General features: G+C 44.4%; 1 long non-coding RNA gene across 1 annotated transcript in view; it reads right to left on the bottom strand.

Annotated features, from left to right (window-relative positions):
* LOC141173069 (uncharacterized) overlaps nt 1-22660 on the bottom strand; it is a 36500-nt gene extending 13840 nt beyond the window's left edge. Inside the window, exon 1 of the long non-coding RNA XR_012252580.1 lies at nt 22520-22660. This is a non-coding gene — a long non-coding RNA (uncharacterized lncRNA). The remainder of the gene's footprint in view (nt 1-22519) is intronic.
* Between the last annotated feature and the right edge of the window lie 341 nt (nt 22661-23001).

The raw sequence follows: 23001 nt of genomic DNA, 5'->3' as shown, positions 1-23001 counted from the left end.
ACCCCCATCGCTGTACCTCAGATGTCCTACGGGGAAGGGTGGCAGTGTTTCTGGGAATAAGATCCCTTTTTATAACCCTTCTGAAGCGTTGACAGAGCCCCCAAAACATCTGAAGCCATGTACAGTGCTGCGACTCTGGAGCAGATGGAACTTTGGGCACCGCCATGGGCCAAGTGCGCGTCCCTCCTCTGCAGCCACTGCACTATAGTTTCTGTGTGTAGCTTTAACTTTTTCTCCAGTCTGACCGTCATCCCTCCCATATTAGTCTGGGAAATACGGGTAATCTCCCACTGGGACTTTCTCCATCTGAGCTCTCATTTGACACAAACACAAAAATCTGGAGAACATGTGCAGGGTCCTGAGTAATATGGATTTAATGCTTCTCTTCGCGGACCCCCATGCCGGCCTCAGACAGAACAGGACTTGGTGAGGATATGCTGGCTGCCGTTCTGTGTTTGTGCAGACATTACATCACTCTGGAGTATATACCCCGCAGATGCATCACATCGCGCTGGAAAACACCACGGTACACAGAGCAGCACAGACCCCGTCGCTGTTTATTTCTCTAATCGTCAGAAGGCGACATCTGAATCCTGGAGTTTGTATAATGATCATATTATATGTAAGAGCATAGGCGGCTTATTATTAAAGAATATGCCACATAGAAGTGCCGTCCACGCCGGAGTTATAGGTCTGAGGGTCTGACAAATGCTAACAGGGGGAACACCAATACCCAGATAGTGGGAACCCCCCCACAAGACCTACCGTATACCGGGGACACCCCACAAGACCTACCATATACCGGGGACACCCCACAAGACCTACCATATACCGGGGACACCCCACAAGACCTGCCGTATGACGGGGACACCCCACAAAACCTGCAGTATACCAGGAACACCCCACAAGACCTGCTGTATACTCGGAACACCCCACAAGACCTGCCGTATACCGGGAACATCTCACAAGACCTGCCATATACCAGGAACACCCCACAAGACCTGCCGTATACTGGGAACACCCCACAAGACCTGCCGTATACCGGGAACATCTGACAAGACCTGCCATATACCAGGAACACCCCACAAGACCTGCCGTATACCGGGAACACCCCACAAGACCTTCCGTATACTGTGAACACCCCACAAGACCTTCCGTATACTGGGAACACCCCACAAGACCTTCTTTATACTGGGAACACCCCACAGGACCTGCCGTATGCCGGGAACACCCCACAAGACCTGCCGTATACCGGGAACATCTCACAAGACCTGCCATATACCAGGAACACCCCACAAGACCTGCCGTATACCGGGAACACCCCACAAGACCTTCCGTATACTAGGAACACCCCACAAGACCTTCCGTATACTGGGAACACCCCACAAGACCTTCCGTATACTGGGAACAGCCCACAGGACCTGCCGTATGCCGGGAACACCCCACAAGACCTTCCATATACTGGGAACACCCCATAAGACCTGCCGTATAATGGGAACACCCCACAAGACCTTCTGTATACCGGGAACACCCCACAAGACCTGCAGTATATCGGGAACACCCCACAAGACCTGCCGTATACCGGGAGCACCCCACAAGACCTGCCATATACCGGGAGCAACCCACAAGACCTGCCGTATACCGGGAACACCCCATAAGGCCTGCCGTATACCGGTAACACCCCACAAGACCTGCCGTATACCGGGAACATCTCACAAGACCTGCCATATACCAGGAACACCCCACAAGACCTGCCGTATACTGGGAACACCCCACAAGACCTGCCGTATACCGGGAACATCTCACAAGACCTGCCAAATACCAGGAACACCCGACAAGACCTTCCGTATACTGGGAACACCCCACAAGACCTTCTTTATACTGGGAACACCCCACAGGACCTGCCGTATGCCGGGAACACCCCACAAGACCTGCCGTATACCGGGAACATCTCACAAGACCTGCCATATACCAGGAACACCCCACAAGACCTGCCGTATACCGGGAACACCCCACAAGACCTTCCGTATACTGGGAACACCCCACAAGACCTTCCGTATACTGGGAACAGCCCACAGGACCTGCCGTATGCCGGGAACACCCCACAAGACCTTCCATATACTGGGAACACCCCACAAGACCTGCCGTATAATGGGAACACCCCACAAGACCTTCTGTATACCGGGAACACCCCATAAGACCTGCAGTATATCGGGAACACCCCACAAGACCTGCCGTATACCGGGAGAACCCCACAAGACCTGCCATATACCAGGAGCAACCCACAAGACCTGCCGTATACCGGGAACACCCCATAAGGCCTGCCGTATACCGGTAACACCCCACAAGACTTGCCGTATACCGGGAACATCTCACAAGACCTGCCATATACCAGGAACACCCCACAAGACCTGCCGTATACTGGGAACACCCCACAAGACCTGCCGTATACCGGGAACATCTCACAAGACCTGCCAAATACCAGGAACACCCGACAAGACCTGCCGTATACCGGGAACACCCCACAAGACCTTCTTTATACTGGGAACACCCCACAGGACCTGCCGTATGCCGGGAACACCCCACAAGACCTGCCGTATACCGGGAACATCTCACAAGACCTGCCAAATACCAGGAACACCCGACAAGACCTGCCATATACCGGGAACACCCCACAAGACCTTCTTTATACTGGGAACACCCCACAGGACCTGCCGTATGCCGGGAACACCCCACAAGACCTGCCGTATACCGGGAACATCTCACAAGACCTGCCATATACCAGGAACACCCCACAAGACCTGCCGTATACCGGGAATACCCCACAAGACCTTCCGTATACTGGAAACACCCCACAAGACCTTCCGTATACTGGGAACACCCCACAAGACCTTCCGTATACTGGGAACAGCCCACAGGACCTGCCGTATGCTGGGAACACCCCACAAGACCTTCCATATACTGGGAACACCCCACAAGACCTGCCGTATAATGGGAACACCCCACAAGACCTTCTGTATACCGGGAACACCCCACAAGACGTGCAGTATATCGGGAACACCCCACAAGACCTGCCGTATACCGGGAGCACCCCACAAGACCTGCCATATACCGGGAGCAACCCACAAGACCTGCCGTATACCGGGAACACCCCATAAGGCCTGCCGTATACCGGTAACACCCCACAAGACCTGCCGTATACCGGGAACACCCCACAAGACTTGCCGTTTACCGGGAACACCCCATAAGGCCTGCCATATACCGGTAACACCCCACAAGACCTGCCGTATACCGGGAACACCCCATAAGACCTGACGTATATCGGGAACACCCCACAAGACTTGCCGTATACCGGGAACACCCCATAAGACCTGACGTATACCGGTAACACCCCACAAGACCTGCCGTATACCGGGAACACCCCATAAGGCCTGCCGTATACCGGTAACACCCCACAAGACCTGCCGTATACCGGGAACACCCCACAAGACTTGCCGTATACCGGGAACACCCCATAAGGCCTGCCGTATACCGGTAACACCCCACAAGACCTGCCGTATACCGGGAACACCCCACAAGACTTGCCGTATACCGGGAACACCCCATAAGACCTGACGTATACCGGGAACATCCCACATGGCCTCATACATATCAAATCTCCATTTAAAAATAAATCTCTACATTCCTCATGAAATACCAATTCAGCATCCTTATCTTAGAATTCAGAGCTGTTCCTCTGTTGTTCCTCCTGGAAATTCATAAATAAATTAACAATGTGGGATTACCATGTCTCTTGTTAATGGGGCTTGGTCTGACATTGTTAGCATTGATTGAACCGTATCAGACAGGAGCCTCATAGATGAGAGAAATAGTAATGCCGAGTTTATCAGTCTGACTGTACATTTCCAGGAGGAATAACAGAGGGCCGCACAGTGCAGCATTGGGAAAGATACTTGTTATTTTACAAGGAATGCATTTGCTAAAGCAGATAGGAGAGCAATGGTGACCTGGACCCGTGGTGTCAGGCTCTTCACTCCCCTTTTAGAATTATGACCCCCTAATGACATGATGCAGTGTGAATGCGCAGAACATCCCTTTAATCATCGGCAGTGGGTACTGTGTGCAGCGCTGGCACAATATATGGAGTAATGTATATATATATATATATATATATATATATATATATATATATATGTGTGTGTGTGTACTGGAGCAGATGGGATGTCAGGACTAATGCCAGGGTCTGATGAATCTCGTTAGGAAGTTCTTAATTAGATGACATTGTCACACTAACAAGCTGAAAACTGCTGTGAGTTGGAGATAAAATCTCCCGAGGCCAAAAATTACAGCGCAGCGGAGGAATGAGAGGATGATGAGGATTATTCCTGGTTATGGACTGGAAGGTGATTTCAGTCACAAGTCGCATGGAAAGATTACAGACGTGTCGGATTTTATAGGATCTCTATAAGGCCGGTATCACATGTCTGACGTTCACGGCCCGAGCATGAAGCGCGACGTCTGGACTGGTTGTAGGTCTCCGGTCTCGAACTTAACGGTTTCATTGACATGTATGAGGCTATTGGAGACCAGCAGACCATGACTGTCAGATGTGTAAAACCAACCTTAGTGCAGAGTCAGATGGTCGAGATCAGAACTCAGTGCTCGGACTGGCCGGCAGCCCTACCCACCCAAGCATGTCAGCTTCATGTATTTCTATGGACCTGTCTGGTCGGCCAGTCTGTGCACTGCGTTTTTATCTCAGCCCTTAGGCCAGGTTCAGACGGATGTATTTTAGGGTCCATATATAGACTGTATGGTCTGTGAGGGGGTCACCTTTGGGCAGTGTTAGACTGGGGTGCCTAGGCCCACCAGTAACCAGTTCCAGGGCCCCACTTTTTACCTACATGCAAATATGACTTTATCCTCATTCACAAATTTCCATCCATAGCAATAAACTGGGTAGATAGTTAAATGAATAAAATGGTGCCTTTGTCTGTACATAGTGATTCAAGTATATAAGAGGGGTGTGGCCCACCGGAGGATTCTCCTGCTCTCCTATCAGCCAGTCCGAGCCTGCCTTTGGGTATGTGCACAGACTTGACTTCTGCTATGGATAGAAAATCTGCAGCAAAATCAGCACATGACGCACACAGATTTTGCTGCATATAACTTGTAGATTCGCTACAGAAGCATCCTCGGTAAATCTGCTGTGTGTGAACGTGCCCTCTGGGTACATCTACACTGAGTCAGACTGAAGAACATTGGGCCCACCAGAGGTTTTGATTCTGAGGGCCCAACTTTCTCCCCCACTCAAAAGCCCCATAACAGCTGCACGTTTTCCACTATGAACTTATGAACTTATGAACACTATGAGAAGCCAGGGCCCACCGGAGGATTCTTCGGTTCTCTGGTGGGCCAGTCCAACCCTGCATCCACACAGGACTGATCTGCCACTGATTTCATTTTTGGATTTGCTGAAGATTTCACTTTTTGCAAAGGGTTCAGAAATTGACACGCTGCAAACTTCAGATCCATGGTGCTGGTACAAACCAATGCAGATTTTCTGTGCATTAGGCTGTGTGCCCATGTAGCGTTTTTCAAGCGTATATGCTGCGGAATTTCCGCAGCGTAAACGCTTGAAAAACGCATGTATATCCGCACCCCATGGTCCCCAATGGCATTCCGCAATGTCAATGCCCATGCTGCGGATTTTTCCGCAGCGTATATGCTGCAGTCAAAAATCCGCAGCATGTTCATTAATTTTGCGGAAGCGCAGCGGAATCAATGTGCGGATGGTACCCAAGTCTGGATGAGAGGAGACTCTCATCCAGACCTGGGTACCAAAGAACCTGTAAAAAAAAGAATAAAATAAAGTTTATACTTATCTTCTGATGTTTTCCCTCCGTCGCGCTGTTGTCTGAAGGACCTGCCACATCATTGAGTCATGTGACCCACCACATGACTCAATGACGTCACCGCAGGTCCTGCACACAACAGCGTGAGCCGCTCAAGCCTCCGGACGGGGCAGAGAATGCATCAGAAGGTGAGTATAAAGTTTATTTTTTTATTTTTTACCATTCTGAACAAGTTGTCAAGCACTTTTCCAAGTGATGCTTGGAGAAGTGCTTGATAACCCGCATGCGGAAATGCATGCAAAGACGCCTCACAAACGCTTCTACCTGGCGGGAAAACCGCATGTAATATCCGCATGCGATTTTCCCGCCAGGGAGAAGCGTAAAAAATATGCTTCAGGTCCGCAACGTGGGCACATAGCCTAAAGCTTCACTTCGTTTTTTTTCCAGTTTTTTTGCAAGATCCTTCAGAGTGTAGAGAGCCGAGACATGAGCCCTTGTCATGAGACTGTTGTTTGATATCCCAGGGTTAGGGGCTCCTTCCCTATCCCTAAAGCTATGGGCGTCCTACCTATCCCTGCTCGCCGGATTACTTCTAATTGTGAAGATGCCTGGGCCACATGCCTTGCTGAGCTCCTATATCAGCCCTTATCTGTCCTCTCCCCCACCCAGGGAAGTGGGGAGTAGTTTATATAAGAATACACAAATCAGACTAACAAGGGAAGAAGTACAGAGATAAATGAAAATACCAATCATACAAATATGCATTCACAAACAACACTGGGAAGTAAAGGAAAAAAAATAAAAATAGGAGAGGATGAGGATATGCACACAGACAAATCACCAAGCAACAGTCTTCTGAACAACTCGCCAAATGCCTCCTCAAACACCCAACACCTCCAGCTCCAGAACCAGGCAGTATGAAACTAACACTGGCAATCAGGCGAGTATATACAGTACAGACCAAAAGTTTGGACACACCTCATTTAAAGATTTTTCTGTATTTTCATGACTATGAAAATTGTACATTCACACTGAAGGCATCAAAACTATGAATTAACACATGTGGAATTATATACTTAACAAAAAAGTGTGAAACAACTGAAAATATGTCTTATATTCTAGGTTCTTCAAAGTAGCCACCTTTTGCTTTGATGACTGCTTTGTACACTCTTGGCATTCTCTTGATGAACTTCAAGAGGCAGTCACCGGAAATGGTCTTCCAACAATCTTGAAGGAGTTCCCAGAGATGCTTAGCACTTGTTGGCCCTTTTGCCTTCACTCTGCGGTCCAGCTCACCCCAAACCATCTCGATTGGGTTCAGGTCTGGTGACTGTGGAGGCCAGGTCATCTGGCATAGCACCCCATCACTCTCCTTCTTGGTCAAATAGCCCTTACACAGCCTGGAGGTGTGTTTGGGGTCATTGTCCTGTTGAAAAATAATTGATGGTGCAGCTAAACGCAAACCGGATGGAATAGCATGCTGCTGCAAGATGCTGTGGTAGCCATGCTGGTTCAGTATGCCTTCAATTTTGAATAAATCCCCCACAGTGTCACCAGCAAAGCACCCCCACACCATCACACCTCCTCCTCCATGCTTCACAGTGGGAACCAGGCATGTAGAGTCCATCTGTTCACCTTTTCTGCGTCGCACAAAGACACGGTGGTTGGAACCAAAGATCTCAAATCTGGACTCATCAGACCAAAGCACAGATTTCCACTGGTCTAATGTCCATTCCTTGTGTTCTTTAGCCCAAACAAGTCTCTTCTGCTTGTTGCCTGTCCTTAGCAGTGGTTTCCTAGCAGCTATTCTACCATGAACGCCTGCTGCACAAAGTCTCCTCTTAACAGTTGTTGAAGAGATGTGTCTGCTGCTAGAACTCTGTGTGGCATTGACCTGGTCTCTAATCTGAGCTGCTGTTAACCTGCGATTTCTGAGGCTGGTGACTCGGATAAACTTATCCTCAGAAGCAGAGGTGACTCTTGGTCTTCCTTTCCTGGGGCGGTCCTCATGTGAGCCAGTTTCTTTGTAGCGCTTGATGGTTTTTGCAACTGCACTTGGGGACACTTTCAAACTTTTCCCATTTTTTCGCAGTGACTGACCTTCATTTCTTAAAGTAATGATGGCCTCTCGTTTTTCTTTACTTGGCTGCTTTTTTATTGCCATAATACAAATTCTAACAGTCTATTCAGTAGGACTATCAGCTGTGTATCCACCAGACTTCTGCACAACACAACTGATGGTCCCAACCCCATTTATAAGGCAAGAAATCCCACTTATTAAACCTGACAGGGCACACCTGTGAAGTGAAAACCATTTCCGGTGACTACCTCTTGATGCTCATCAAGAGAATGCCAAGAGTGTGCAAAGCAGTCATAAAAGCAAAAGATGGCTACTTTGAAGAACCTAGAATATAAGACATATTTTCAGTTGTTTGGTGTGTCCAAACTTTTGGTCTGTACTGTATATAGGGGAGTGGCCAACACTGAACAGCTGAGACCATCAAAGCAGAGAAGCTCCAGGAGCTTCAACTGAACAGATTAACCCGTGTTAGCAGAAACCTGCACCGCTTAATATGTTGGTGAAGTGCTTCTAATCAATGCAGAAGGGCGTAAAACCAGAAACCATGGTCTTCTGGCCCCTCTCTGTAGCGGTAAACCCGTGACAGTCCTCTTGGCGATCCCACTTGACTTACTTATTGGCACTCCATTTGCTTGGGAAGAAAAAAATCTCCTACCTCTCTCTCTTCCAGTTTGGACAGAATATGACCACTGCAGCCAATCAGTAGTCTTTAATGGCTGCAGCGGTCAACTGATACAATTCCCCAGATGAAAAAGCCAGGAGACAAGAGGTTGACTCTGGAAGCAGTATGGGGGAGTGGTGGGGGGTCTGGCGGATAACTGTGTTATTTTTAATTATTATTTTAAGACCACCATGGCCCATTTTAAAACTGATAAAAACCAGTAGAAAGCTGACATTTATCCATTGCATTCCGGTATTACCGGCCGTGCACATCGGGTTTAGCGTTTCGGCATCATATGACTCCTCTCACATCCTCTTGGTAACTAAACATCCTACAAAAGCTCCAAGATCGGCATCCGGATAAGCACGCCATCACCTGACATGTTGCCTGCAGGCAGTGTAGACTGACACAGCCTGAGCTGCGGGATGAGGAAGCAGTGATGGTGCCTTTTGACCTCTTTGGGCCACTGTACTTTCTGCCTTTTTTTTTAACTCTGTAGAAAGGCACTTTTTCTATACAGAGGCAGATTTGAAGCAGCGTTTTTTTATTACCACAGAACAGTATTTTTTGGGACGTTCCATGGAAAACCGTTAAGAAAAATCGCACCGTTCAACAGCGTCTGAAAGGCCGTGTTCACACATAGCATAAAACCTGCATTTTTTTTCTGCTGCTTTTATCTGCACATTTTCAGCAGCTCTTTTGCACCATAATATGCAAGAACAAACTTCTCTAATTATTGCATTTTTGCTACATTTTTTTATGCATTTTCGGTGCAGATTTGAAGCAGTTTTTTAATGCTTTTTTTTTTAGTACAGAAAAGTTTTAATTCTGCGCTGAAAAATGCAACTGCGGTTTTTACAGACATCTCCCATTTATCAGTCCCTGCGGTGTCGAACGACTCCGCATAGGACATCATGGTCACCATAACCGTTAAGTGCCTGTCCTCTGGGATCCCCAAGAATCCCAAAAATGTTGTCTCTTTGCTCATACCCCAAGAAACTTATCACCGATCCATATAGTGTCAGTATTAGGAACACCCCTTTAAGTGATGCCGTGGGTATACTTAACCCTTTAAAGCTATGGTCCCAGGACTGGGGTTGAAATTCGACATGGCCAACCCATTCTCTTTTTTTGGGGAGACCCCTAGACATATCCGGTCCTGTAAAAAACAACTTTACTCTGGGGCCACGTTGATAATTAAGGGACGTATTTTGTGCGACCAAGGGATTTTATGGTTTCGGACGGTCCTCCGGCTGTTTTAATAACAAAAGGTGCCCTACTCCCCCTCCCCAGGTCCAGCACTGAGCTCCCGTCACTGATTGGCTGCAGCGCTGTCAATGGGGTGTCACAAAAATACACCGGCAGATAAAAAATGGTCACTTTATCCATTAACGACAATCACGGCTCAGTGCTTCCATAGTTGTGGTGGTCCGGCAGGCTGTCATTTTGCAGTATACGGCCCAGAGACCCACTGTCCTGTAGCCCATATGTTCTCCATGGCCCATAATGAATTGTTCTTCCCCTGGTATGGCGGCCTTATCCCCCCACCCCCCTATACTTGCTCCATCTCCCTATGGCTGCTGCGCTCTGTGTTTATTTGATAATAATATCCCCCCGGGGACGCCCTGGTCCCTTTGTGAGCGGATCTGCGCCCTGTCACACGCCTGTCACACCATCACGCGGCTGTTCAGGTTGTGATCTCCGTGAAATCCCAGACACAATTGCTGGTGTCAGTGTATGAAGGAGGCGAGTCAGGGGTCAGCGCGGGCGTACTGGGGGAATATGCCTGAGATCAGGGGGGCCACGATCCGAGCAGAGGGCACATCACTGACATGCATGCCATATACCTTGTGGGATAGAGAGCGAGCGTTACTGTATGGCGGTATTAATGTAGGTGGAATACAAAGTAACGGAGGGTCCTGGATAGCAGAGGTTATAATGTATCGGCCAAAGGCTCTGTGTTATGTCTGCTACAGTGTGTCAGCCTGGAGCACCACTGGCTCTCTGTCAGGCCGTAGGGGCGTGCGGCCCATGGAGTCACACAGGATGCCTCGCTAGCTAAGGTGGGGTTCACTATGGTCACCCCGTAATCACCAACACTATACGTGGACAAGTATCATGACTCGTCTTATCACTGAACTCCAGGCTGTCATTCAGCCCCATTACCCCTGGAAAATAACATCCGGCCCCCCCTGGTGTATAACATCCGGCCTCTCTCCCCCTGCTGTATAACATCCGGCCCCTCTCCCCCTGCCCCTGGTGTATAGCATACAGCCACTCCCCCCTGGTGTATAACATCCGGCCCCCCCCAGCCCCCCCGGTGTATAACATCTGGTCCCTCTCCCCCTGCTGTATAACATCCGGCCCCTCTCCCCCCCGGTGCATAACATCAGGCCCCTCTACTCCCGGTGTACAGCATGCAGCCCCTCGTCCCCAGTGTATAACATCCGGCCCCTCGCCCCCTGGTGTATAGCATACAGCCCCTCCCCCCTGGTGTATAACATCCGCCCCCCCCTCCCCGAGGTATAACATCTGGCCCCTCTCCCCCTGCTGTATAACATCCGGCCCCCCCCAGCCCCCCCGGTGTATAACATCCGGCCCCTCTCCTCCCGGTGTATAACATCCGGCCCCTCGCCCCCTGGTGTATAGCATACAGCCCCTCCCCCCTGGTGTATAACATCCGCCCCCCCCCTCCCCGGTGTATAACATCCGGCCCCTCTCCCCCTGCTGTATAACATCCGGCCCCCCCCAGCTCCCCCGGTGTATAACATCCGGCCCCTCTCCTCCCGGTGTATAACATCCGGCCCCTCTCCCCCTGGTATATAGCATACAGCCCCACCCCCCTGGTGCATAACATCCGCCCCCCCCTGCTGTATAACATCCGGCCCCTCTCCCCCCGGTGCATAACATCTGGCCCCTCTCCCCCCGGTGTACAGCATGCAGCCCCTTGCCCCCAGTGTATAACATCCAGCCCCTCTTCCCCCGGTGTATAACATTTTGCCCCTCGCCCCCTGCTGTATAACATCCGGCCCCTCTCCCCCCGGTGCATAACATCCGGCCCCTCTCCTCCCGGTGTACAGCATGCAGCCCCTTGCCCCCAGTGTATAACATCCTGTCTCTCACCCCCAGTGTATAACATCCGGCCCCTCTCCCCCTGCTGTATAATATCTGGCCCCTCTCCCCCTGGTGTATAACATCCAGCCCCTCTCCTCCCGGTATATAGCATACAGCCCCTCCCCCCTGGTGTATAACATCCGGCCCACCCCCCCGGTGTATAACATCCGGTCCCTCTCTCCATGGTGTATAACATCTGGCCCGGCCCACCCCCCCCACCCCCCGGTGTATAACATCCGGCCCCTCCCCCTCAGTGTATAACATGCAGCCCCTTGCCCCCAGTGTATAACATCCGGCCCCTCTTCCCCCGGTGTATAACATCCTGCCCCTCCCCCCCGGTGTATAACATCCTGCCCCTCCCCCCCGGTGTATAACATCCTGCCCCTCCCCCCGGGGTATAACATCCGGCCCCTCTTCCCCCGGTGTATAACATCCTGCCCCTCCCCCCCCGGTGTATAAAATCTGGCCCCTCGCCCCCAGTATATAACATCTGGCCCCTCTTCCCCCGGTGTATAACATCCTGCCCCTCAGTTTATAACATCCGGCCCCTCACCACCAATGCATAATATCTGGTCCCTCGCCCCTATCTATCTATTATCTATCTATTATCTATCTATTATCTATGTATTATCTATGTATTATTTATTTATTATCTATCTATTATCTATCTATCATCTATCTATTATCTATCTATCTATTATCTATCTATCATCTCTCTATTATCTATCTATTATCTATCTATCATCTATCTATTATCTGTCTATCATCTATCTATTATCTATCTATCTATTATCTATCTATTATCTATCTATCATCTATCTATTATCTATCATCTATCTATTATCTATCTATCTATCATCTATTATCTATCTATTATCTATCTATTATATATCATCTATTATCTATCTATTATCTATCTATCCATATATCTATTATCTATTTATCTATCATCTATCTATTATCTATCTATCATCTATCATCTATCTATTATCTATCATCTATTATCTATCTATCTATTATCTATCTATTATCTAGCTATCTATCATCTATTATCTACCTATCTATCATCTATTTATTATCTATCTATTATCTATCATCTATTATCTATCTATTATCTATCTATCATCTATTATCTATCTATTATCTATCTATTATCTATCATCTATTTATTATCTATCTATATATCCATATATCTATCTATGTATTATCTATCATCTATTATCTATCTATTATCTATCTATTATCTATCATCTATCTATCATCTATCTATTATTTATATATTATCTATCTATCTATTATCTATCTATTATCTATCATCTATCTATTATCTGTCTATTATCTATCTATCTATTATCTATCATCTATCTATCTATCATCTATCTATCATCTATTATCTATCTATCATCTATTATCTATCATCTATCTATTATTTATCTATTATCTATCTATCTTTTATCTATCTATTATCTATCATCTATCTATTATCTGTCTATTATCTTTCTATTATCTATCTATCATCTATCTATCCATCTATCTATTATCTATCATCTATCTATTATCTATCTATCTATTATATATCATCTATCTATCTATTATCTATCTATCTATCATCTAACTATTATTTATCTATTATCTATCTATCTATTATCTATCTATTATCTATCATCTATCTATTATCTATCTATTATCTATCTATCATCTATCTATTATCTATCATCTATCTATTATCTATCTATCTATCATCTATTATATATCATCTATTATCTATCTATTATCTATCTATCCATATATCTATTATCTATTTATCTATTATCTATCTATCATCTATCTATTATCTATCATCTATCTATTATCTATCATCTATTATCTATCTATCTATTATCTATCTATCATCTATTATCTATCTATCATCTATCTATTATCTATCTATTATCTATCATCTATCTATTATCTATCTATTATATATCATCTATTATCTATCTATTATCTATCTATTAAATATCATCTATTATCTATCCATTATCTATCTATCCATATATCTATTATCTATCTATCTATCTATCTATCTATCTATTATCTATCATCTATCCTAACTATATATCCATATATCTATCTATGTATTATCTATCATCTATTATCTATCTATTATCTATCTATCTATTATCTATCTATTATCTATCTATCATCTATTATCTATCTATCATCTATTATCTATCATCTATCTATCTATCATCTATCTATTATTTATCTATTATCTATCTATCTATTATCTATCTATTATCTATCATCTATCTATTATCTATCTATCATCTATCTATTATCTATCTATCCATCTATCTATTATCTATCTATCTATCTATTATCTATCATCTATCTATTATCTATCTATCATCTATCTATTATCTATCTATCCATCTATCTATTATCTATTATCTATCTATCCATCTATCTATCATCTATCTATTATCTATCTATTATCTATCATCTATCTATTATCTACCTATCTATTATCTATCTATTATCTATCATCTATCTATCATCTATCATCTATCTATCTATTATCTATCTATCATCTATCTATTATCTATCTATTATCTATCTATCCATCTATCTATTATCTATCATCTATCTATTATCTGTCTATTATCTATATATCATCTATCTATTATCTATCTATTATCTATCTATCTATTATCTATCATCTATCTATTATCTATCTATTATCTATCATCTATCTATTATCTATCTATCATATATCTATTATCTATCTATCATCTATCTATCATCTATTATCTATCATCTATTATCTATTATCTATCTATCCATATATCTATTATCTATCTATTATCTATTATCTATCATCTATCTATTATCTATCCATCTATCTATTATCTGTCTATTATCTATCTATTATCTATCTATCATCTATCTATTATCTATCTATCTATTATCTATCTACTATCTATTATCTATCTATCTATCTATATATTATCTATCTATTATCTATTATCTATCATCTATCTATTATCTATCCATCTATCTATTATCTGTCTATTATCTATCTATTATCTATCTATCATCTATCTATTATCTATCTATCTATTATCTATCTATTATCTATCTATCTATATATTATCTATCTATCTATCTATTATCTATCTATCTATTATATATCATCTATCTATTATCTATCTATTATCTATCATCTATCTATTATCTATCTACTATCTATTATCTATCTATCTATATATTATCTATCTATTATCTATCATCTATCTATTATCTATCTATATTATCTATTATCAATCTATTATCTGTATATTATCTATTATCTATCTATCCATCCACCCATGACCTGTTTTTGGGCATCAACCAGAGAATCTGATTTTCTCTGATTCTGTAGGTACATGTACATATACACATTACACACAGGAATGTGCCGACCTCCCCTCCATCTCATTATTAATTTAAGCCATAAATAAACCCATCTGTATTCTAGCGGGATAACGGGAATGTATATTTAATGAAGAGGGAGGAGCGCAAGTGCTAAGTGTTCATCTTTACATCACCCAGACCCAGTATCATCCACATGGCGCCCCCAGAATAGGTCATCAGTATCAGTTCGGTGGTGATCCCACTCCTGGCATCCCCACGATGGAAGGTACCGAGGCGAATGGGAAATGGTACAGCGCCACACATTATGTAGTGGCCATAAATGGTACTGCAAGCTTATAGTCACTTGTATGGGGGAGAGATGCAGGACAAGTGAGAAGATTGAAAGACTATAACTATAAATCTTGGAGAACGTAATCATTCAGAGGGATGAATCCTGTTGTTCGGAGTAATACTGCTATTATAATGCCTAAATAATAGTGCCATACAGTGCCAATATAATACTACAATCAGGGCCAGTTTGGCAAATAGGGCAATTCCCAGTGCTCTCTATTAATAGAAGATCTCGGAGGTCAAGACTCCAATTAGCAAACTCATTTTTTCAGTATTATTTAGCAGTGTATGGTGGTATTATTTAGTAACTACAGAATTATGTGTGCTCTATATGGCTGCATTATATGGAACTATTATTTTTATGCTACATATTATTTGAACACTAGATAGCAGTGTTATTTATGTAGGCTGATACTGTATTATTTACTTGCTACTAAATGGAGGTATAATATAGGCTGCTACAGTATTATTATCTTGGCACTGTGTAGTGGTATTATGTAACGGTATTATCTTAGTGCTATATGGTGGCATTATGTACATTGTTACGGTATTATTTTCTTGGTACTATATGGTGGTATTATATAGGCTGTTATGGCATTCGTTTGGAGACGTATTATGTAGGCTGTTGCAGTTTTATTATCATGGCACTAAATTATGGTATTATGTAGGGTGTTGCGGTACTACCTTTGTACCATTTTTCGTATTTTGTAGGTTGCTACGGTATTATTATATTGTCAGTATTCGGTGGTATTATATAGGCTGTTAATTATTATCTTGGTACAATATGGTGGTATTATATTGGCTGCTACAGTATTATTCCCTTGGTACTATATAGTGGTATTATGTAGGCTGTAATATCATTATTATATTGGTACTATATAGCGTTATTATGTAGGCTGTTATATCATTATTATTTTGGTACTATATAGCGGTATTATGTAGGCTGGTATATAATTATTATCTTGGTACTATATAGCGGTATTATGTAGGCTGGTATATAATTATTATCTTGGTACTATATAGCTGTATTGTGTAGGCTGATATATAATTATTATCTTAGTACTATATAGTGGTATTACGTAGGCTGATATATAATTATTATCTTAGTACTATATAGGCTGCTATAGTATTATTATATTGGCACTATATGGTGGTATTATGTAGGCTAATACAGCATTATTACCTTGGTACTATATAGTGGTATTATATAGGCTGCTATAGTATTATTTTCTAGGTACTATATGGTGGTATTATGTAGGCTATTATAGTATTATTATATTGGCATTATATGGTGGTATTATGTAGGCTGCTACAGTATTATTCTCTTGGTACTATTGGTGGTATTATCAAGGCTTACGGTATGATTTGGTACTATATGGTGTCATTATGTATGCTATTGCAGTATTATTATATTGGCAGTATATGGTAGTATTATGTAGGCTGTTACATCATTATTATCTTAGTACTATATGGTGGTATGATGAAGGCTGTTACAGCATTGTTATCTTGGTACTAGATTGTGGTATTATATAGGCTATTACAGTATTCTTATATAGGCAGTATATGGGGGTATTATGTATGCTATTACAGTATTATTATATAGGCAGTATATGGGGGTATTATGTATGCTATTACAGTATTATTATATTGGCAGTATATGGGGGTATTATGTATGCTATTACAGTATTATTATATTGGCAGTATATAGGGGTATTATGTATGCTATTACAGTATTATTTTCTTGGTACTATATGGCGGTATTATGTATGCTATTACAGCTATTATTATCTTGCCACTGTATGGTGGTTTTATATGGCTTGCAAACTGTCCAAATTTGGCCAGTCAGTGCTCATATAGCCCCTCCATTTTGTTTTGCCTGTTGAAGGCCTGGAGGCAATTGCCCCTTTTACCCATGGATATATTCTGGGTCTGACATTCATTGAACAGCCATTAACCGTCCATAAAAATCTCCCTAGTCAGAATCCCTCCAATCCATCCAGCAGCGTCAGTGCTCGTCTCCATACAGAAACCACATTCACACCACACATTTTGCTCCTTCATAGAAGTGCTCACTATTCTGCGGCCATTTTTAAATAGCTCCTTTTGCACAGCTGACCCTTCTTATGCTATTAATGTAAACCACCCCGTCATCGCTCCTATTTGGATCGGTAATTATGCTCCAGCCCCTTTGCTGTGGTATCTGGTATGGTTGCAAATAATGCGAGGAATGTCATTTATTATTACACAGCTTTATAAATAATATCCAATTACTATATCTGTCACGTCCAGAAATATAGACGTGTACGCAGGGTGAAATCAGATTTGCTTGGTATAAAGTGAGGCAATAAAAGTTGAAAATGTTTGTACCAAGTTTTTAAGTTATCCCTGGTTGGGGTCAAATCACAACGGCTGATCTCATTAACGGGGGCAATAAAAGTAGAAAAAGTTTGTTCCAAGTTTTTATGTTATCCCCGCGTGGAGTCCAATCACAAGGACTGATCCCATTAACGGGGCAATAAAAGTTGAAAAAGTTTTTGCCAACTTTTTAAGTTATCCCCGGTTAGGATCCAATCACAATAACATATCTCATTAACAGGTTTAATAAAAGTTGGAAAAGTTTGTGCCAACTTTTTAACTTATCCCCGGTTAGGGTCCAATCACAAGAACTGATCTCATTAACAGGTTTAATAAAAGTTGGAAAAGTTTGTGCCAAGTTTTTAAGTATATCCCCGGTTGGGGTCCAATCACAAGGACTGAGCCCATTAACGGGGGCAATAAAAGTTGGAAAAGTTTGTTCCAAGTTTTTAAGTTTATCACCGGTTAGTGCCGGTGATCTAGAAGATCAAAAATGTAACGAACTACCTTGCGACAACTGTGGAATCTTTTGACATTTGATGTGAACCCTGCAATATTATTGCCATGTTTGTCTATGGACATTATATGACTGTGTGCATGATTTTATGTCCCTATATGTAGCTTGTCCACCTAGAAGGGAGGTCCATAATGTAGACTCTGGTTGTAAAGTATGAAGATGCATCAATTCTAAGTGACCAAGTGAGTAAGTGTCTTGATGTATAATTTAAAGACCGACCATTAAGGGGAACATTTGTTTTACATTTGGGAACATAGTCCCATTTTCGCGAGAATTAACCGTACCCAGGTGGTTCCTCCAAACGGGAGAGATGCAAGACCAGGATTTATGACCGCTGGCCGCATGGTTTGGGTTGATTTGTAATACCAATTACCGTAAAATTACAGAGGAGAATATTTTTTTCATTCTTTTGTAAGAAACTTACTTTCTTGTAATCAGTAAGTGGGGCCAAGAGTTGCCCAAAGTTGGAACACCACCACCAATTAGGATGATAGCGGCTCCCATACCCATTAGATAGCCGTTCGGCCGACTACTATATCTCCTGACTCTTCCGAGCCTCGGTTCGGCTGAGCGTTCCTATGTTCTCTATGAGAGAGGAGTCTGACAGAAGCTTATATACAAAAGGTTTGGCCAATCAAATTAGGCTGGACCCTTTTTTCCTCTGTCTGGAGTCAGGAGGCCCCCATACATTTAAGACGGTCAACTTGTATCCAATGTATATGAGTCTTAAAGGGGTTTTCCGGTTTTGGGAAAAAAATTCTTTACTCACCCTCCACAGGTCCACCATTGAGTCTATGCTGCTCCCGGTATTTTTTACTGTCTCAAGAGCTGACAGCGTTGCTGCTTTGAGTGACTCGTGTAGCTCACTGATTGGCAGCAGTGATGTCAGGAGCAGCAGTGGAAACTTATCGATGGACCCGGGGAGGGTGAGTAAAGCTCAAATTGCATTTTTTTTTGGAAAAAAAAATGATAAACCAACAATATTCTAGACCTGGAAAATCTCTTATGTAATTTTTATCTGAGCTCAGGAAACCAACAGAATTGATTGGAGAGGAGAAAAGTCACAAAATCCAGAATTAATGCTGAACAAATAATTGACATTTGTATTTAGACTCACATTGTGCAAAGTTACGTTTCCCTAATACCTGCACGCATATCATGGCCGTATCCTGAGACAACATACATGACACTGCATGGAGAATAATATTTTCCACCCGCACCCTTCTATTTCCCCAATGGAGAGAAGTCTTGTCCAGACAAGACTTGAAGACTCTTTGATCTACAGACAAAGCTATCACCTAATTACTGATTGCACACTGGTCTATTGTTCCAGAGCAGCGGGATAGAGGGCGAAACGTTGGATCTGTCCACAAGCTTCCAGATAAGCATGATGTGCATTAGCCCCCTAAAGGCTCCTGTAGCCATGAAAGGAGCCGGCTATGAAGCTGATCATTCGAGGTGGCTTTTTTGGCTCAAAGCTAATGCTCCAAACCCTCAACCGAACTTGGCCGCAAAGAATGGGCACCACCATTGAGGAAAAAGTTGGAGCCCCATCACAACCATGGAATAGTTGGCTGGTCAACCAATCTAATGTCTACGTCCACGTGTAAGGGGTTGTCCATCCAGATAAAAAGTTGGAAATGACAATTTGTTAAGCCCCTGGAGCAGACATATCGTTGTCGCAACAGGGGCCCAAGAGGTAAGGGAGATCCATTTCCACCAGCAAAGCATTATGATGAGCTATTGGACTGTAAAGGGCCCTATATTGTTCTTGCACAGGGCCCCTCTTCTGCCTGTGTCCGCCAGTGCACCCAATATACTAAAGTAGGCTGATATTGGTGGGATTGTCCAAAAGTTGTATGAGAGGGAGTAAAGATACTATAATGTACAGCCATAAGGGAAAACAATTCAATCAATCAAAATATACCCAAATGGTATGAAAATACTCTAAATATATAAATAGTACACAACAACGAGGCAAAAAGTCCTTTGCTGTGACGCACACAGGTGACGCACGTGGTTTGTGAACCCACTGTGCTACGGGGCCGGGCTTACCTAGGAGGGGTGAAGCTAAGCGGCTACTTGGTGTTCACTGGAGCTCCTGATGGTGGAGACAGACGGGGCTGCAGGAGGCCGTGAGGTACCACTCCTAGGCAGCTGCTGACCCCAGGGGTCAGGTACGCAGACACAGATAGGACTAAGGCTCCATTCAGACTACTACGTTTAGGATCCTAGAACGGTTACTTACACTGAGTCTCAGACAGGGCTGATTCGGAGACTGATAAGACAGTCCGGAATATTCGGATAGGCACACATTCAGGCACACGTGTCTCGGATACTGGTTCAGGTACTGCCAGAGCGGCTTCAGGGTTCAGGCACTGGCCACGCAAGGACCAGGGACTCCGAGTTCAGGCACTGGCTACACAAGGACCAGGGACTTCGGATTCAGGCACTGGCCACGCAAGGACCAGGGACTCCGAGTTCAGGCACTGGCTACACAAGGACCAGGGACTTCGGGTTCAGGCACTGGCCACGCAAGGACCAGGGACTTCAGGTTCAGGCACTGGCCACGCAAGGACCAGGGACTTTGGGTTCAGGCACTAACCACTCAAGGACCAGGGACTTCGGGTTCAGGCACAGGCCACGCAAGGACCAGGGACTTCGGGTTCAGGCACTGGCCACGCAAGGACCAGGGACTTCGAGTTCAGGCACTGGTAACGCAAAGACCAGGGACTTTGAGTTCAGGCACTGGCTACACAAGGACCAGGGACTTTGGGTTCAAGATTGGCCATGCAAGGACCAGGGACTTCAGATTCAGGCACTGGCCATGCAAGGACCAGGGACTTTGGGTTCAGGACTGACCACGCAAGGACCAGGGACTTCGGGTTCAGGCACTGGTCACACAAGGACCAGGAACTTCAGATTCAGGCAATGGCTATGCAAGGACCAGGGACTATGGGTTCAGGCACTGGTCACGCAAGGGCCCGGGACTTCAGGTTCAGGGACTGGCTACGCAAGGACCAGGGACTTCGGGTTCAGGACTGACCACACAAGGACCAGGGGACCTCACAACTCACTAGTAGACCACCACACTATCTAATGACTTAATGTTGCTTCGGTCCCCGGATATTGGGGAGGGTGCCTTTTACACAGAATGCCTCCCAGCTATTGGCTGGGGGCATCTTAGCAGGTGCGCGAAGGCCCTTTAAGAACAAGTAAGCGCACGAGCACTAGGCACGCGGCTGAGAACCAGACCAGTAAGCAGGGAGCATGCCGAGGGACACGCCAAGCGACGGGGAGTTAACAAAGCTGCCGTGGGGGTGAGTATTTCGGCATCCCTGCATGGAGGGGCAAGGGGAAGCATGCAGGGGTGCCGGCATTAGTGTTACATTTACAAATCTCCAAAGAAAAAAACCCACAATAAATATAATGTTGGACCCTTGCCTGAGCCAGTGTTTTGCCCTTCCGACTTTGTCCAGTGACAAAGCTGGAAGGGTGAAACACTGGGTCAAGTAAGTTCCATGAGGCAGGGTGTTTTATGGACTTTTGAAGTGATGTTTTATCTATGTAAGTAAAATATATTAGAAATAATAAATAAATCCTTACTGGTTTATACTATGGTGGGATGTCGGTGTGCACCAGAGTGGACTCCAATCCAACTATGTAAATTGTAGGACCAACAAAGACTTCAGCTAAATGTTTTTGTGTTTGTAGACTCTGTCGGGTTTAGATGCTGCGGAACCTCTTGAGGATTCCAGCTGCCGATCCTCGAGTTCCTGGAGGCAGACACTAATTAAAATTTATATCCATGAATCTGTAAGCTGACCAAAAAAAAAAAGTTCTCACATGAGCTGGGGAAACTTTTATCTTCTCAGTCTCATGAGTCATTGCCCCCTACGGCTCTAGTAAGTCTGTGGCCGTGCCAGGGAGCTCTGTCACAGCATTACAGACCATGGGCCGGGGATTTACTAGACTCTGTGTGGTATCTCCGCGATGGAAGCCTCGAGGACGTGCTCCTCTTATAACTTGGCTTTGGTTCTGACAATATTTTCCCGGTCGTTTCCCCTCACCCCCCCCCCCTCCCTCTTCAACTATAACTTTTCCAACTTATGAAAACTTTTTGCAAACTTTTTCTATTGTGCGCGACTTGAATTCGTGAAACCTCACTCCCCAAAAAAATGTTAGAAAAAGACACCCGTGTCGTAACTTACAGGAGAAAGGGTGGGAGCCTTCAGACCGCCAAGGAGAGTATTCCAAATGAGAAACGTCCACAGCAGGCATTATAAACGGAAAGAGGGGCAGCTGAGGGTGGGGATTGGGAAAGACGAGACCGATTCCACACACGGGACACTTTTTTTTATTTTTATGGGAAGGGTATTTTTAGTAGTCTCCGTCGCTCTCACACCAGAACCCCAGACCCAGGGTGCGGTTCTTGTTTGACAGACTTTGCGGCAGGGTGCCAGGCGGAATTCTAGCAGAAGGACGCCAAGAGAAGGGAAGGTGGTGGTGGGGGGCGACGCTGGGATCGACAAATATCAGCCGTGTGGGAGGGCGAGAGGAAAAGTTTGTTCCTAAGTCAGAATATAGAAACTGAGTTTATAATAAACCAGCTGCAGATAGAAGCTGAGCCGGCAGCTATTTATAGTGAGTGGTTGGGTCAGGACAGCTTCCTACTTCTTAAATACAGACAGCT

The sequence above is a fragment of the Phyllobates terribilis genome, unplaced genomic scaffold, assembly GCF_046119375.1.
Source record: "Phyllobates terribilis strain yellow unplaced genomic scaffold, ASM4611937v1 Scaffold_12__6_contigs__length_324123572, whole genome shotgun sequence".
NCBI classification, from domain to species: domain Eukaryota; kingdom Metazoa; phylum Chordata; class Amphibia; order Anura; family Dendrobatidae; genus Phyllobates; species Phyllobates terribilis.
Note: the sequence above shows the minus strand (reverse complement) of the source record. Positions and strands in the feature narration are given on the sequence as shown.